The sequence below is a fragment of the Heterocephalus glaber genome, unplaced genomic scaffold (assembly GCF_053883595.1).
Source record: "Heterocephalus glaber isolate CG9 unplaced genomic scaffold, H.glaber_assembly_v1.0 deba00001577, whole genome shotgun sequence".
Classification (NCBI taxonomy): domain Eukaryota; kingdom Metazoa; phylum Chordata; class Mammalia; order Rodentia; family Bathyergidae; genus Heterocephalus; species Heterocephalus glaber.
In genome coordinates this window covers 19,044,683-19,061,015 of record NW_028258358.1, presented here as the reverse complement: position 1 = coordinate 19,061,015, position 16,333 = coordinate 19,044,683, and the positions used below count along the sequence as shown (strand labels likewise).

At 33.8% G+C, this 16,333-nt stretch overlaps 1 pseudogene across 1 annotated transcript in view; it reads left to right on the top strand.

Annotated features, from left to right (window-relative positions):
- LOC147823526 (eukaryotic initiation factor 4A-II pseudogene) overlaps window positions 1-16,333 on the top strand; it is a 44,759-nt pseudogene extending 28,426 nt beyond the window's left edge. The window contains exon 1 of the transcript XR_015443719.1: window positions 1-16,333. This exon is cut by the window's left edge and continues 28,426 nt beyond it. The product of XR_015443719.1 is annotated as a eukaryotic initiation factor 4A-II pseudogene (transcript).

Below are 16,333 nucleotides of genomic sequence, written 5' to 3'. Positions count from 1 at the left end.
TTTTTGTTTATATATTTATTGGTACATTTTAGGTACACAATACATTTACATTTATCATTGGGTGTTTGTACCTGTACATGATGTATCTTAGTTCTTATTTTTTCTCCCATTACCTGTGCACCCTTCACCCCCTCCACCCTTGCCTATTTACACAGATTTTGATTCCATCTTTTTTTCTTTCTCATAATTTTTGCATTCCCTTCTTCCCTTTCCCCTTCCCATGCCACCACCCCCAAACCCTTGGACCTTTTGCTATTTCAAATTATCAATTATTTATTTTAATCATTTTCATCCTTATTTACACTTTCAGTTTCTCACACTAGAGAAACTATTCGGTGTTTACACATGTGTGTCCTATTTATTTCACTTAAGAGTATGGCCTCAATATGCATCCATTTAGCTATAAATGTCCTTAGTTTCTCATTCTTTATGGCTGAGTAGTACTCCATTTTATAAAAAAAAAAACACATCTTTATCCAGTTTCCAGTTGATGGGCACTTGGGCTGTTTCCAAGCTTTAGCTATTACAAACTGTGCCACTATAAACACGGGTGCACATATATCTCTGTGGTATGATTCTTTTAATTCTTTTGGGAAGATTCCCAGTAGGAGAATAACTGGGTCAAATGAGACCTGTAGTCCTAATTCTTTGAGGTATCTCCATACTGATTTCCACAGTGGCTGCACCAGTCTACATTCCCACCAATAATGGAGAAGGGTTCCTTTCTCTCCACACCCCCACCAGCATTTAGGTTGATTTCTTGATAGCAGCCATTCTTTGTGGGGTGAGGTGGAATCTCAGTGTTGTTTTCATCTAGATCTCTCAAATGACAAGTGATGTTGAACATTTTTTCATATATTTATTTGCTGTTTTTACTTCTTTGTCTGAGAAATGTCTGTTCATTTCAGATGCTCATTTTTGAATTGGGTCTTTGAATTTCAGGGGTCTGATTTTTTTTCAATTCTTTATATATTCTCGATAGTAGACCTTTGTCTGAGGTATAGCTGGTAAAAATCTCTTCCCACATTGTAGGTTGTGTCTTAGCTCTGTTGGTATTTTCTCTTGCAGTGCAGAAGCTTTTTAATAAGATGAGATCCCCGTTGTTGATTCTTTGTGCTAGCTTCTGAGCTACTGAAGATTTGTTCATAAAGTCTTTTCCTATGCCAATGTCTTCAAGAGTTCTACTTAACTTATCTTCCAGCAAGTTTAGTGTTTCTGTCTTAATATTTAGATCTTTAATCCACTTCGATCTTAGTTTAGTTCACGGTGATAGGTATGGGTCTAGTTTTAATCTTTGGCAGGTTGAAATCCTGTTTTTCCAACACCATTTATTAAATAGGCTATCTTTCCTCTAATGAGGGTGGTTGGCTCCTTTGTAAAAGTTGAGGTGGCTGAGTATGTCTGGAGTTGTTTCTTCATCTTCTAATCTATTCCACTGATCCTTGGGTCTGTTTCTTTGCCAGTACCATGTTTTTGGTTTTTTTGGTCACAGTAGCTTTGTAGTATAGTTTCAAGTTGGGGATTGTTATACCCCCAGCCATGTCTCTGTTGCCTAGAATTGCTTTTGTTATTCTAGGTTTCTTCTGCTTCCAAATGAATTTCTGGATTGTTTTCTCTAGTTCTGTGAAGTATATTGTTGGAATTTCAATTGGCATTGCATTAAATCTATATAGTAGTTTTGGAAATATGGCTGTTTTCACTATATTGGTTCTTCCTACACAGGAAGAAGGGATATTTTTCCATTTTCTAATATCCTCTTTGATCTCATTCTTCAGAATGCTATAGTTTTCAGTGTAGAGGTATTTGCTTCCTTTGTTAGCTTAATTCCTAGATATTTCATTTTTTTAGATGCTATTGTAAAAGGAATTATTTCCCAAATTTCTCTCTCAATGGGTCTGCTATTTGTGTATAAGGCTATTGTTTTTTGAGTGTTGGCTTTGTATACAGCTACTCTATTGAATCTGTCAGTTAGCTCTAGAAGACTTTTGACTGAGTTTTTTGGATTTTCTATGTAAAGTATCATATCATCAGCAAATAATGACAGATTCAATTCTTCCTTTCCTATCTTTATTCCTTTTATTTCTTTCTATTTTCTAATTGCTACAGCTAATGTTTCCAGAACAATATTGAACAGGAGTGGTGATAGTGGGCATCCTTGTCTTGTTCCTGATTCTAGTGTGAAAGTTTTCAGTTTTTGACCATTTAGTATGATATTGGCTGTTGGTTTTTCATAGATAGCCTTAATCAGGTTGAAATAAAGACATTCTATTCCATTTTCTGTAGTGTTTTTATCATGAATGGGTGTTGGATTTTGTCAAATGCTTTTTCTGTATCTATTGAAATGATCATGTGGTTTTTATCCTTGAGTCTGTTAATATAGTGTATTACATTTATTGATTTATGAATGTTGAACCATCCTGGCAACCCTGGGATAAATCTGACTTGGTCAAGGTGTATAATCTTCTTGATGACCCTCTGTATTCTGTTTGCCAGTATCTTGTTGAGGATTTTTGCATCTATGTTCATTAGGGAAATTGGTCTGTAGTTCTCTTTTTGGGTTGGGTCTTTCCCTGGTTTTGAGATCAAAGTAACACTTGCTTCCAGGAATGAATTTGGAAGCCTTGGTTCCCTTTCAATTTCCTTGATGACTTTAAAGAGTAATGGTGATAGTTCTTTAAATGTCTTGTAGAATTCAGCAGTGAAGCCATCAGGACCTAGGCTTTTCTTTGTTGGTAAATTTTTTATTATATTTTCAATTTCACTCATTGTAATTGGGGTGTTTAGAATTTCTATATCTTCTTCATTTAATTTTGGCAATTCATATGTATCTAGGAATCTGTCCATTTCTTCTGTGTTTTCCATTTTATTAGAGTACAGGTTCTCAAAGTAGGTATTGATGATCCTCTGGATTTCTGCTGGATCTGTTGTGGCTTCACCTTTTTCGTTCTTAATTGCATGGATTTGAGCCTTTTCTTTCCTTCTTTTGATAAGGTTGGCTAAAGGTTTATCGATTTTATTTATTCTTTTAAAAACCAACTCTTTGATTCATTGATTTTTTTGTACCATTCTCTTAGTCTCCATTGCGTTGATTTCTGCCCAGATCTTTATAATTTCCTTTCTTGTATGAGCTTTGGGTTTGTTATGCTCTTCTTTTTCAAGGAGCTTGAGGTTCTGCATTAGGTTATTTAACTGAGTTCTCTCTGTTGTCTTAATATGGGCATTCAGTGCTATGAATTTCCCATATAGAACTACTTTCATTGTGCCCCACAGATTCCTGTATGTTGTATTGGCATTATCATTTACTTGTAGAAACTGTTTATTTTCTTCTTTTTGTTTTTTGGGTTTTTTGTGTGTTTTTTTGGTACCATGGATTGAACTCAGGACCTTATGCTTGCAAGGCAGGCAGCAGAACCACTGAGCTAAATCCCCAGCTCTCTAATTTCTTCTTTAACTTTCTCTGTCACCCATTGTTTGTTCAGGATGATGTTGTTCAATTTCCATGTGTTTATGGGAGCTTTGCAGTTTCTTTTGTTATTGATCTCCAATTTTATTGCACTATGGTCTGATAATATACAGGGGTAACTTCAATTCTTTTACATTTACTTAGATATGTCCTATGAGCTAGTATGTGATCTATTTTGGAGAATGGCCTGTGTGCAGTTGAAAAGAATGTGTATTCTGATTTTGTGGGGTGGAACACTCTGTAAACATCTATCAAGTCCATTTGTTCAATAGCTTGGTTCAGCTCTAGAATTTCATTGTTAATTTTCTTTGTAGTTGATCTGTCTATTTGTGATAGAGGGGTGTTGAGGTCCCCCACTACAATTGTATTAGTGCTTATTTGGTTTTTTATGTCCATTAATATTTGTTTTGTATAGTTCAGGGCATTTGTATTTGGTGCATATATATTTAGGATTGTCATCTCTTCCTCTTGGATTGTTCCCTTCACAAATATGTAGTGACCATCCTTGTCTCTCTTAATTAGTTTTGGTTTGAAATCTACTTTCTCTGCAAATAAGATTGCTACTCATGCTTTTTTCTGGGTTTCTGTCACATGGAGAACTGTTTTCCATCATTTTACTTTCAGTCTATGGATTTCCTTTTGAGTTAAGTGTGTTTCTTGTATACAGCATATTGCTGGGTTTTGTTTCTTAATCCATTCTGTCAGTCTGTTTCTTTTGATTGGTGAATTGAGGTCATTAACATTGATAATTACAATTGAGAGATATTGACTCATCCTTGTCATGATGTTTTACTGTTATTGGTTCTTTTATTTTTTTATTTTCCCCCCTTTTGCTTTAGTGTCTTACCTTGCATGGTGCATTCTCTCTGTTGGGCCTCATGGAGTTGTGACCTTCACTGTCTTTTTCTAGGATATTGCTTAAAATTGATTAGAGTGCTGGTTTTGTGTTCCTGTAATTTCTCAGGTGTTCTTTGTCGTGAAAATACCTAATTTCCCCATTGATTTTGAAAGATAATTTTGCCAGATACAACAGTCTAGATTGGAAGTTATTTTCTTTTAGGGTTTGAAATACTTCACTCCAGGCTCTCTTTGATTTGAGGGTTTGTGTTGAGAAATCTGCCATGATTCTGATGGGCTTTCCTTTGTAGGTGATTTGTTTCTTTTCTCTAACTGCTTGTAGAATTTTGTTCTTCTGTTGGTTTTCTAAGATCTTGACTATTATATGCCTAGGTGTAAATTGTTTTTTTTTTTTTTTTTTTTTTTTTTTTTGGTACCAGGGATTGAACTCGGGACCTTGTGCTTGTGAGACAGGCACCGGAACCACTGAGCTGAATCTCCAGACCTATGTGTAGATTTTTTTTGATCATGTCTAGTTGGACTTCTATATGCCTCACTTATCTGTATGTCCAATTCTCTACCTCTGTCTGGGAAGTTTTCTACTATTACTTCTATGAACAGGTTCTTTTTATGTCAATTGTACTTTCTCCTGTTTTTTCGTGGACTCCTATCACTCTTATGTTATTCTTCTTTCATCATCTAGCAGCTGTTGGATTGATTTCTCATGGTCCCTTACTATCTTTAAGAAATCTCTGTTTTCATGGTCCTTAACCGCAATCCTGCCTTCTATATCTGATATTCTGTCTTCAGATTCTCTTAGTCTGCTCTGCATGCTTTCAATGGAGTTTTTGATCTCCTGAATATCTGTTTGAATCTGTTTCATGGATTCCATTTCTTTCTTATTTTGGGCGATCATGTTTTCCATTTCTTTCTTATGCCAGGCATTCATGGCTTCCAGCACGTTTCTGATCTCATCTATTTTCTTATCTGTTTCTGCTCTAGAGCCTCTAATCATGTCTTTCACTCTGCTCACCATGTCTGTATTTATCTGGGAGATTATTTCTGTTTTGAATTTTCCTAGAGACTCATGCATCTGCTTTGTTACTTCCTGTGCTATCAGTTCAGGGTGTCCAAGTGGTTGCTTATCAGACTTTTCCACCTGATTTCCCCCAGAACTTCCATTTTGTGGCTTGGAAGCCTGCATTTGTGCCTTGCTTATGTGTCTTCTCATTTTTGTTTTTGGTCCTGTCCTTGGTTTAATTCCTGGGTTGATATTTCAAAATTGCTTAGTGTAAGTATCTTTGTTGCTTGTGTTTAAAACCCCTGTGGAATGATTGCTTTTCAGAGGTGTCTTGCAGATATAGCTTGTGTTTGGGTTTTGAGACTCTAATGACTCTGAGGCTATTTTACTTTCCTTATACCAGAAAGGAAAACTAATTAGATCAATCACAATATGTTAGCCCAAATGACATAGTCAACAATACCATAGCATCAAGTTCATCTTAGAAAACGACAATTTGTGGTAGTTATTAATCTATCACATTTAACCATGTGAGTTAAAGTAAAGCTGAGGACCGACCCAACATAAGTTTATAATGAATAAACTCTTCAATATAGCATCTTTCTCCTTGACGGTGGGGAGTTAAAAGGAGTTGGGGAGGGAGGGACAGGTAGAAAGAACAGGTAAGATTAGCGGTGAGACCAGAAGACACAGGAAGATCACACAAACTCTAAGAAGTTGTTAAAGGCAAGAGGAAAAGGCAGAATGAAAGAACAAAGTTGTGAATAGGATCACCTAACAGCAACAGGGAGGCTAGATACCATATTTACTTTCCTTTAAACCTAATGATAATCAAGAGAAGAAAAGAACAATAAGGGAGAAATCTGAATTCAGTGCAGAAAGGAACAAATGGGGAGATGAGGAGCAATGTGGGACAGTGAGAGAATGAGTGAGAGAGAGAGAGAAAGAAAGAAAAGATAAAAGAAAGAAAAGTAAAAATTTGAAGAGTAGGAAAAAGTAAAAATTAAGAATTAAAAATAAGGAAGAAAAAAACTTTTTTTTCTGTTTTGCAAATAGCAAAACATAAAAATTATGGGCCTCCTTCAGGGTATGTCTCTGCTGTCACAGTAGGCAGCGTAGGAAGCCATGTGCATATACGAGTCAATGAGTCTCAGCAAGCCAGCAGCAGACCAAGTACAGTGGTCTGATGTGCCTTTATTGTAGAGATTCTCTTTACTTTTCCGCTGGGTTTCAGTTTTCATCGAGGAGCCTGAGAAGCCCCCTTTCTGTTATTAACTTCTGCTCTATCTTGTGGTGCTCAGGACAAGGGTCTTTATAATTCCCTGTGCCTCTGTAGTGTGGGACCAGGTAGCAGAAAAGCCAGAAGGCCAGAGGCCCACGGGGGTGGGGGGAATTGGGACTTGAAAGGGGCCCGCCAGGCTAAGCAGACCTCGCTATGGCGTGGGCGGGGCCAGCAACGGCCCCTGAGGTTGAAGCTGCTTGTCTCACCGGGCTGGTTGAGGCTGGGAGAGCTATTATTTTTATTTTTAAAGCTCAAATAGTGATCTTCATTCTTATTTTCCTTGTGTAAGGTGTACCTCATTTGTGGCCTTCTATTTTATGTTATGTATTGTAGGACACTGGGGAATTTGCAAACCACACTTCTCTTATGTCTTGCTGGGTAGCTTTTATTATTTATTTATTTATTTATTTATTTTCTTAAATTCTTTTTTTGGTACATTTTAGGTATACAACACAATTACATTTCTCATTGGGAACTTGTACCTTTACATGATGCATCTTGGTTCTTATTGTTTCCCCCCTTGGAATTACAGTGGTTAATAGCAGTGAAGGAATAGTGGACTTGAGTACTCTTCTGATTATTTCAATGTTAATCAAAATGACACCTCATTAGTGGGTCCAGAACTACTACTGCTGCTTCTCCTAGCACAAAGTAGCTGAAGGCAGCTGATGGCATCTAGCCCAGAAGCTTCAATAACTTTGATATCTAGGTGTTATTCTTTTTCCATTTCATCCTGTCCTTTAGCCTTAAGCAACCTTGTAGATGCAGTGAGGCTGTTTGATAAGCCAGGAATTTCTCTTTATCTTAATGAACTGTGGCAGATACAATGACAATATACTTGGCAAATGATGGGAAGGTACTATAAAAGGAATTTGTCTAAAGTTCATTTTAACATATAGACAAGCAAATGTCATACAATGCATAGCAATAGGACACATTTCTCTGTTTTATATGCACATATTCTTAAGTAAGTTTTAAAAATTTGACTTAATATAAGAAAATTCAAATTCTTAGTGAATTAAAATAGCTATCTTAAGTTTCATGATGAGAATCTAGATCCATTTTGACATTTTATTTTACCCAAAATTCTAGCAAAATCATTCATTATTTTGTTCAGTCCAAAGTGAACCACTTTTGGAAGAACAATGTTATTTTAGTGAGTTAATAATTCTTAAAAATATAGTGGCCCAAGCAAAGAGTAAAAAATAGAAAATCTATTGTAGAATATTGGTAATTTATAAACTACATTTCTTACATGTCTAAATTGAAACAAAAAGGAGAATAGAAAATAAGCACAAAGAATAAACAGAAACTCATACAGTTTAATCATGTAAAATAAAACATATAATGCTATACATATTTATAGCTTTCAAAATGTCTCCAAATGTTGAAGATAATCAGTATGCTTATGATATTGAATGATACATAAGACATACTTTAATTTTTAAATTTTGAGATTCCAAGAGTGTATAATTGATATAAAATAACTTGTGTAACAGATTATAATTTATTTCAAAAGAAAAAAATTCTTAAAAGTCACTAGCAGCTTTATGGGATCCCTTATTTACTTACTTTTATAATGTTCTTTGTCAATCTCAGTTTGGGTTGGTTCTCCCAGCATAATGCAATTTAATTAGTTAATTAATTAATTTCATGATGTTAAGAATGGAATCCAGGGCAGCATCTTTGTTGGGCATGTTTTTTAGCAATGAGCTACACCCATGAGCGTCAGAGTAGTTTTAAATGATGGTTTCTTTCATATCGACTATTGTTTTGTTTCACACAATAAATCATATGGCACTTATTAGTATAATTCTCATAAAGACATTGCAAGTTATGCATTTGGTTAATGCTCAGCATCTACCACAATCTCAGCGTGAGGCAGTTAGTCATTCTCACTGTTTGCACTCCAATTTTTCCAGGATTAAATATTGTCAACTCAGACAACACATGACTGCTTTAGGGGGCAAGTATGGCTGGGTGGATAAATTCTATCGAAAAGATATGGACAGAAATGCCTTCTGCCAGTTTCCAGAAACTTTTCTTAAAACAAGCTCGCACATACATCTTGACTTGAGAGGGGTCCACTTTCACATGTCATTTATTGGGAAGTTTACTCTCCATTTTGCAACGTGACCTTGAAAAAATCATGTAGATTACAGAGTTCTGAAGAAAAAAGTCATTGTTTCCAATGGGAGTTCTAGGACTGAGTCAGTAATTGGGCTTGGACCACTCTTTTTAGAGTGTATTTATACAAGGGAGAGATAGGTATGTATTTTGATTTACCGAGAGAGTAGATATTTAATCTTTGTCAAAAGAATAAATCAATTATTGGTCTGAAATGAAGCTAACACTCAATGAAGAAACAATGCATTAGTTAATATACTTCCAGTTGTAAGGAACAGAAAATCTAATTCAGATTGCTTTGAGCAATATTAATGTATGCTTAATCACATCACAGAAAAGTCACATAGAAAATGGAATTCAGGGTCTATTGTCTTAAGGGCACTGGAGAATCATAATTTATGCATATTTTCTATAGCCTCATTTGGCCAATTTTTTGCAGTCATAATAGATTTGGAATGATTGCTGAGAAGGGGCAATAGCAGTTTTATTCAATAGATAATGTAGCATTGTCATCTACATTTTAAAAGTGAATTTCCAGAAAGGATGTAGTTGAATCTTACTGGCTTACACTGTGTTAATTCTCCTCACTGTGAAATATTCTAGGATTAATTTAAGCTGGGCCTTGTGGAAGAATACCTAACAAGGTGGATATGATAATCATTAGAGACCCAGAGTATTCAGAATCAACCAAACACCTCGAATAAAAGGAAGGGTAATAAAATGGGTAGTTAGGGGAAGAACTAATCTGTGTGGGGTTCGGTGTAAGGTTTTTTATTTTTCTACCATTTTGGTCATTCAACATTGGTGTGTTTTTCCTTTCTTATATATACTTTGAAACATGTTCAGTACAATCTCCTCAGGAAACCAGTAAATCTCATTCAGAGACTTAGTTTTTTTTACTCGTGCATATTTGTTATAAAAAATAATGGATTATTTTGACATAGTCAAATGTACGTATAACATACTTTGTTCATTTCCATCCCCAAATTACCCTGCTTGGCCTTCACTTTCTCCTCTTCCTCATTCTCATATTCTTCTCTTTTCTAATAGTCTCTCTTTCTCTGATTGTATGTACAGGAAAAAACTCTCTCTCTCTCTCTCTCTCTCTCTCTCTCTCCATATATATATATACATAATTCTGAGTCTAATTTTGCTTAACATTACAATCTCTGGTTCCATCCATTTTATGCAAGCGGCATATTTTGTTCTTTTTTATGGCAGAAAAATACTTTATTTTATATGTAAACTACATTTTATCTATACATTCATCAGTTGATGAGTACCTAGGGTATTTCCACATCTTAGCTTTCATGAATTGTGCCACATTAAACATGTTTATCCAGGTTTCTATAGTATGTTGACTTTAATTATTTTTGGTACATCCTGAGGAATAGCTGGATCAAATTATAACTTTGTTTTCATTTTCTTGAGGAAACTCCATACTGATTTTCTTATTGACTTATCAATTTACATTACCATCAGCAATATTTTGCATATGTTTCCATGCCAAGGATATCAATATAACTTGCATTTCTTAATATTTCCCTTCATCAGATACAAGGAACATTCTTCATGGTCTAGAAAAAAAGAGAAGAGAGATAGAGAGGGAGAAAGAGAAGAGAAAATATGATAGAATGCTCAGCCATATTACACATATATAAACACAGAGAAATAATAGGAATAATAGGAAGAATAATAATAGAAATAATAGAAGAATAGAAATAATAGGAAGCTCATAATATAGTTTGATTTGTAGAAGCAGTATTGACTTTTAATTTTTAATTTTTCACACATCGTGTAATATTAGAGAGGACATATAAAGACTATGACTTGCTTATATTGTACTTGTTCATTTTTCCCCATGGATATATATGAGGTTTCTTTTATTATAGTATTACACTAAGTTTTAAAGCTCATACTAAAATGTATATCACAGATGAACTAAAAATAAAATCAAAGGAACAAAAGGTAAAACAGTACATTACTATGAAATTTCTGCAATAATAATTATAGTTCTTATGAATAACACTAGAAGGAATTTGAAACAATTATCTGCAACACCCATAAGAACCTTGTTTTATCTATGCCATCATAAGGTTTTATCTTTGGTAGTTAAAAAAGTATGTGACTTTTGTTGTCTAAATTAGTCATGTTTAATGAGCATGTATTAGTCACCTTCCATTGCTTGGCAAAATGCTTGACACAAACAACTTAAAGGAGGAAACATTTTACTTTGGCTCACTATTTCAAGAGATTCAGTCCATGATTGGCTGGTTCCAAGGCAGAATTATCACAGTGGAAGGGTAGGACAGGAAAATTGCTAGCTCAGGACAATGAGGAAGCTGAGAGCAGAGCCAGAAAAGAAGGGGCCAGAGACCAGATGTAGTCACCAAGGACCCAGCCTCCTGACCCATCCACCCACTCATGACCAGAAGTATAATTTGCTCATCTCCCAGACTGTTCTCAAACTAAAGTGGTTGACAATTATAATTAACCATCAGAGAGAATGAACATAGAGAAAATTGGAAGTCCAAAACCATTTGCTTGTATGTTTTTCTTTACAATTTGTTTTTAGGTGTAGTCCTTTCCACACCACCTACCTTACTAGTGACTGAAATTCAACATTTCATCACCATCTACTAGACATTATGTAGGAAAAAAAACAGTACTCAAGAAAATCACAGGAGATTTTTCTTTAAAGATTTTTGATAAGTTTAGCTTCATAGCTCCTTTTTGTTAAGTATTCTATAGGCTGCAGTGATCATTAATACAGAAATTTGAAATCATATATTCTCAAAAGTTGTACCAGGGAAGTATGTCTTATTTTTACTCTTTATTTCTTACTCTTGAGTATTTGACAGGACTAATCATGTTGATTGATGCATGGTAAAAGAGACTGCTGTGAAAACTGCTTCAGAGCAATATGTTGCTGATGAAAATGGTGCAATTTACGGTTTTAAATAAAGATAGAATAACTTTAGTATTAGGATTCCAGGGAGAAATAGAGGAAGGCTTCTATTTGCACTGATACCAGTTAATGGTTAAGCTAAATTGCAAATGCCATTAGCATTTTCTGTCAAAAAAAGAAAATGAGATTTAAAATGCTAAGAAAAGTTTTCTTCCTTTTTATACTTTATTGTTCCAATATAAATCAAACTGGGAAAATTATACAAGTGGTTATTAGTCGTGACCAGGTAAATTGTATATTTTTCATTCTTTCAAAACTATTCTTTTACTTTTCTCCTCAATTTCCCTCATTAAATATAATATGCTAAGAAATGACACCAAAGTACATTTCTCAATCCCATATTCTCAGTATGTCTAAATTCAATTACTTATATATTACATTAGAATAAATAAAAGTGTCTCTACAGTGCAAGAGCATTTGTAGCAAGGTGGTGAAGGAGACATTAAAGTTCTAGCAAAAACCTACTTTGAACTCCACAGGGAATAGAACAAAATTCTATGAGGAAGGGAACATATATGTTTTACCCATTTTTGAATCTAGTATTGTGCCTGAAACAAAAGAAATGTTAGTACATTGATTAAAGGTATAGACAAATATATCAAAGGTCTTTCCTTTATCAGAAAAGAATAGAAATAAATGTATGCCAAACAGATTCCGAGTCTAATTTGATTTTAGCTCTGTTAGTACTGAAATGTACTCAGTGGTACCATTAAAGAGAAAAAAAAAGTCATCGGAAGTTTTATTTGTTATAGAATTCTATTTTTCCACTAGATTAGCTTGTGTATTTCATAAACTTGTTGATTTATATTACACAAGTATTTTATATTTATATATGAATAATAAGAAAATGTTTTCAGTATTGAATATCTGTTAAGAGAAAGAAATATTGAAATAAAGAAAATACCTTCACCTATAAAATTGAAATACATGTATTTAATCTCTGAATTTATGGATAATGATTACAGATAGTACTAATAGTTGTCTGTAGGAATGATACCAAAGTAAATATTAAAATTATTTATGTAATAAAACATTGTTATCTCAACATTTCCAGCAAATCTATGAGAATAAACATGTAGCTGGCAGTAACAGAAAAGTGCCAATAACTCCTTTGCATGCTAGTTGAAATTGTAGAGGGATAATAAGTTCAGAGTCAATATAACTCAAAATAGTACCACCTAGAAAGCAGAAAATGGAAGAATTTGTTATAGATTAATTTTAGCTGAACATAAAAGCCTACTAAGAAATATCTAAGCATATTTCAATGTTTTTAGGATCTAAACTATCTAAATGACAACATAGAGATACTAATATTAATGAATATTTAAATTTGAATTAAATGACAACCAATATACTCTTTCTGGTTTAATGAGATGGTGGTTCTAATGCATAATTTTTATAAAACTACAGATTCTGTGAGAGAGAGATTTTTATCAACCTGTGCATAGATGTATATGTGGATAGCTATAAAATAGAGATATATGTTTATATAGTTATCTTTGGTTAATGCTTTACTGATATCTAGGTATCAATATTTGTATTAGTTAGGGGTCACTAGAGGAACAGAATATATATATGTGGAAAAATGCAAGGGGCTCTCTGCACCCCAAAGAGATAGCAGATTCAGTCAAAAGTTGAAGCCCTGGAGCTCATTGCAGAGTCCCATTCACATCCGTAACAGGAAGCCAAAGAGTCTGTGAAGGAAGACTGAAGAGTCTGCTTTGGAATCCTGGAGATGGAAGTCCAAAGACAATGGTGAACTGGAGCTCCTCTGAAGAAGCAGAAGCTAGATTTTCTTCTTTCTCTTTCAATTTCATCCAGGCTACTGGCTTATTGGTTAGTGCCACTCACACCCAGGGTGGGTCTTCCATCTTCAGGAAGTCAATCATTCAGGGACACTCAGAACTGTGCTAAACTAATCTGCTAGGCATTTCTTTTTCAAATTGACAAAACCTGCCGCAATATCTGTATCAGAAAAAAAAAAGAATGAAGTGTGATAACCATCATAAGTAACATAGAGAACTAGACAGATCTCATAAGAACACTCAGAACTGTAAGAAGATACTAATTTCAAGGACATTTTGCCATTCACAATTAAATTTAAATGTGATTTAAAAAAAATTTTTTTTTCCGGTACCAGGGATGGAACTCAGGACCTTGTACTTGCGAGGAATGTAAGGTGCCACTGAGCTACACCCCTGGCCCTAAATATTATTTCTAATAGTAATTTGATTAAGTAAAAATTCATTTGTTTGTCTAAAACATACTTATAAGAATACTTAAATTTTAAAGGCTGTTGTTTACATTTAAAATCCTATTTCTTAAAAAAATTTATAACAGTAAGTTAATAACATAGGAGACAAAATCATCAAATGAGTAGTAAGTACTTTAGGAAAAACACAAGCAAAGTATTAGACATTTAGAAAAATCCATTTATTGGTATGCATATATGAATTTTTGCCATGAAAATACAAATATTATATTGTGTCTTTAAAATGCACACCAAAATATACACAAAAATAGAATCACCAAACAGCCTTATATATATTTTATAATGTGCAATTACTCTACTCCCATAAAGTTCTTATAGTTAACCAAATTTCAGGCTGAAAACATTAACTAAGTCAGTCTCTTCATCTTCTTGAAGCAAATGTTACCTCTTAAATGTAAGATTTGTTTCAAGTGTAAAATTTAACAGATAAATTAATCATGTACTATAAGATAAAAAGAGAAAGGACAATAGGACCCTAGTGGGAGGTGAATGCAAATGAACTGAATAGTTTAATACTCAACTTCAGCACAATATTATTCTCATTTGAGAAAATGAGAATAGGGGTGTGCAGCCTCAAAATCATTAGAACAGGCAACATTGCCAGTTTCCAAACTCAAAATCCATCAACAATCTGAATATGAGAGTGTGATTCCACAGTTCAAAAGCTTTTAATGTTGTAAAATCATCTGTTCTACTGCTCTACGTGATGCATACCAAATGTAACTATTCATTATTTAGAACCTATATAAATTTGTGAGTTCCCGTGGGTGTGTGAACTTATATCTTGCAAACACCTGCTGCTACCATGCATTATGTAAACACAAATACTTTCAAATGTGAGAGAAAGAGAATAGGATTCACCATTAATTTCCAATCTACTTCATCCTGTATTTTGGTGTTTCAATGGAGTCTAAAAATGAGAAAACATAAAATATATTTGTTTTGCCTAAAGCTAATAAGTCATGATAACTCAGATGGCTGCATCTTTTTGTTTTGCCAATTTTGACAGAGAAAACACTGAAATAGAAGCTGTGTCTATTATGTATGGAATTTTCTAGATCGGATAAATATATAAAGAAGATTTTCTAACTCTCTTGCTGACTGAAAACTATTTCAAACATTTAGTATCTTCAATTCTTGGTATAAGAATTACAGGTTGTTCAGGAAGAGCCAGTAGGATTAAATGTGTAATTATTTTTTTCTCTTAATACTACAGACTTAAGACGTGATAATTTTTTATCTTCTTCAGTGTTTTATGAAAAATGCACATCACTGCTGGACATGGGATTCCTATTTCCACAGAAAACAGGATGCAAAAAATGCCACAATACATAGCTCTTCAAATATATAGTATTCCTGTGGAAAAGAGATAGGATTTAATCAGGCATGTCAATGAATTATTTTTCTAGTGATGGAATGAGAATCAATAACAAAGATCTTGAGGATTAGATATCAAAGTCTTTATTAATTGACTGTGAGCAAAATTGCTTGACAATTTATTCCTGGAACAGAATCTCTCAAGTTCCTAATAGGGAGTTCCTATCATGAAGCTTTCTAAATGGAAACATTTTATGGAATTTTCTTTTTAGTGATTCAGGATACATTGAAATGTAGTGGACGGATGCTGATCCCAACTAGGTCTTTGTCAAAAGCTATTTTCTCAGTGCATTATGTGGATAGACATTGTCCTCAAATAGGTCTACAGCACATACTCCTTATGAAATATATGGGCTATCTAGGAAGAGTGCTTCAAATCCATTGGAGTTTCAGTTACTTCCCTGTGACTAGCAACAGTAAAGATTGTTCCAGATTTAGATAAGATACTGGTTAGAAATTACACATGTACCTAGTGCACACACCAGACATTCCAAAAGTATCATTCTCTTGTCTCTTTTCTTCTGATTTTTTATAATAAAGTATAAAACAAGTTGTACACAGTGACTTTTCCAAATAACTCAAATGGTAGGTATTGTACTCCCTCTTACAATCTGGTAATCTTTAAATAGTTTATTGATGCCTATCATTTAATGATGCCTTCAATTAATGATGCCTTAAATTTAATGCTTATTTTCTCAAAAAATAAAATGGAAAACTGACATCAACAACAAAATATGTGCTTCCAAACTTTTGGTATAATAAAATAGAACATTTATTGAACATGATTTTGTGTGACATTTTATATTTTATATTCTTTTAAAAGCAAATATTATTTTCCTTATTTTACAAATAGTCACAGAAGGTTAAGAACTTTAACCAACTTTCCCATGTTTGTAAAGCTGCAGTTTAGACTCATGTAATTTAGACCATGCAACACAAAATTTTTCTCATCGTGCAGGAGAATGATAATGAAATAGAATGTTTGA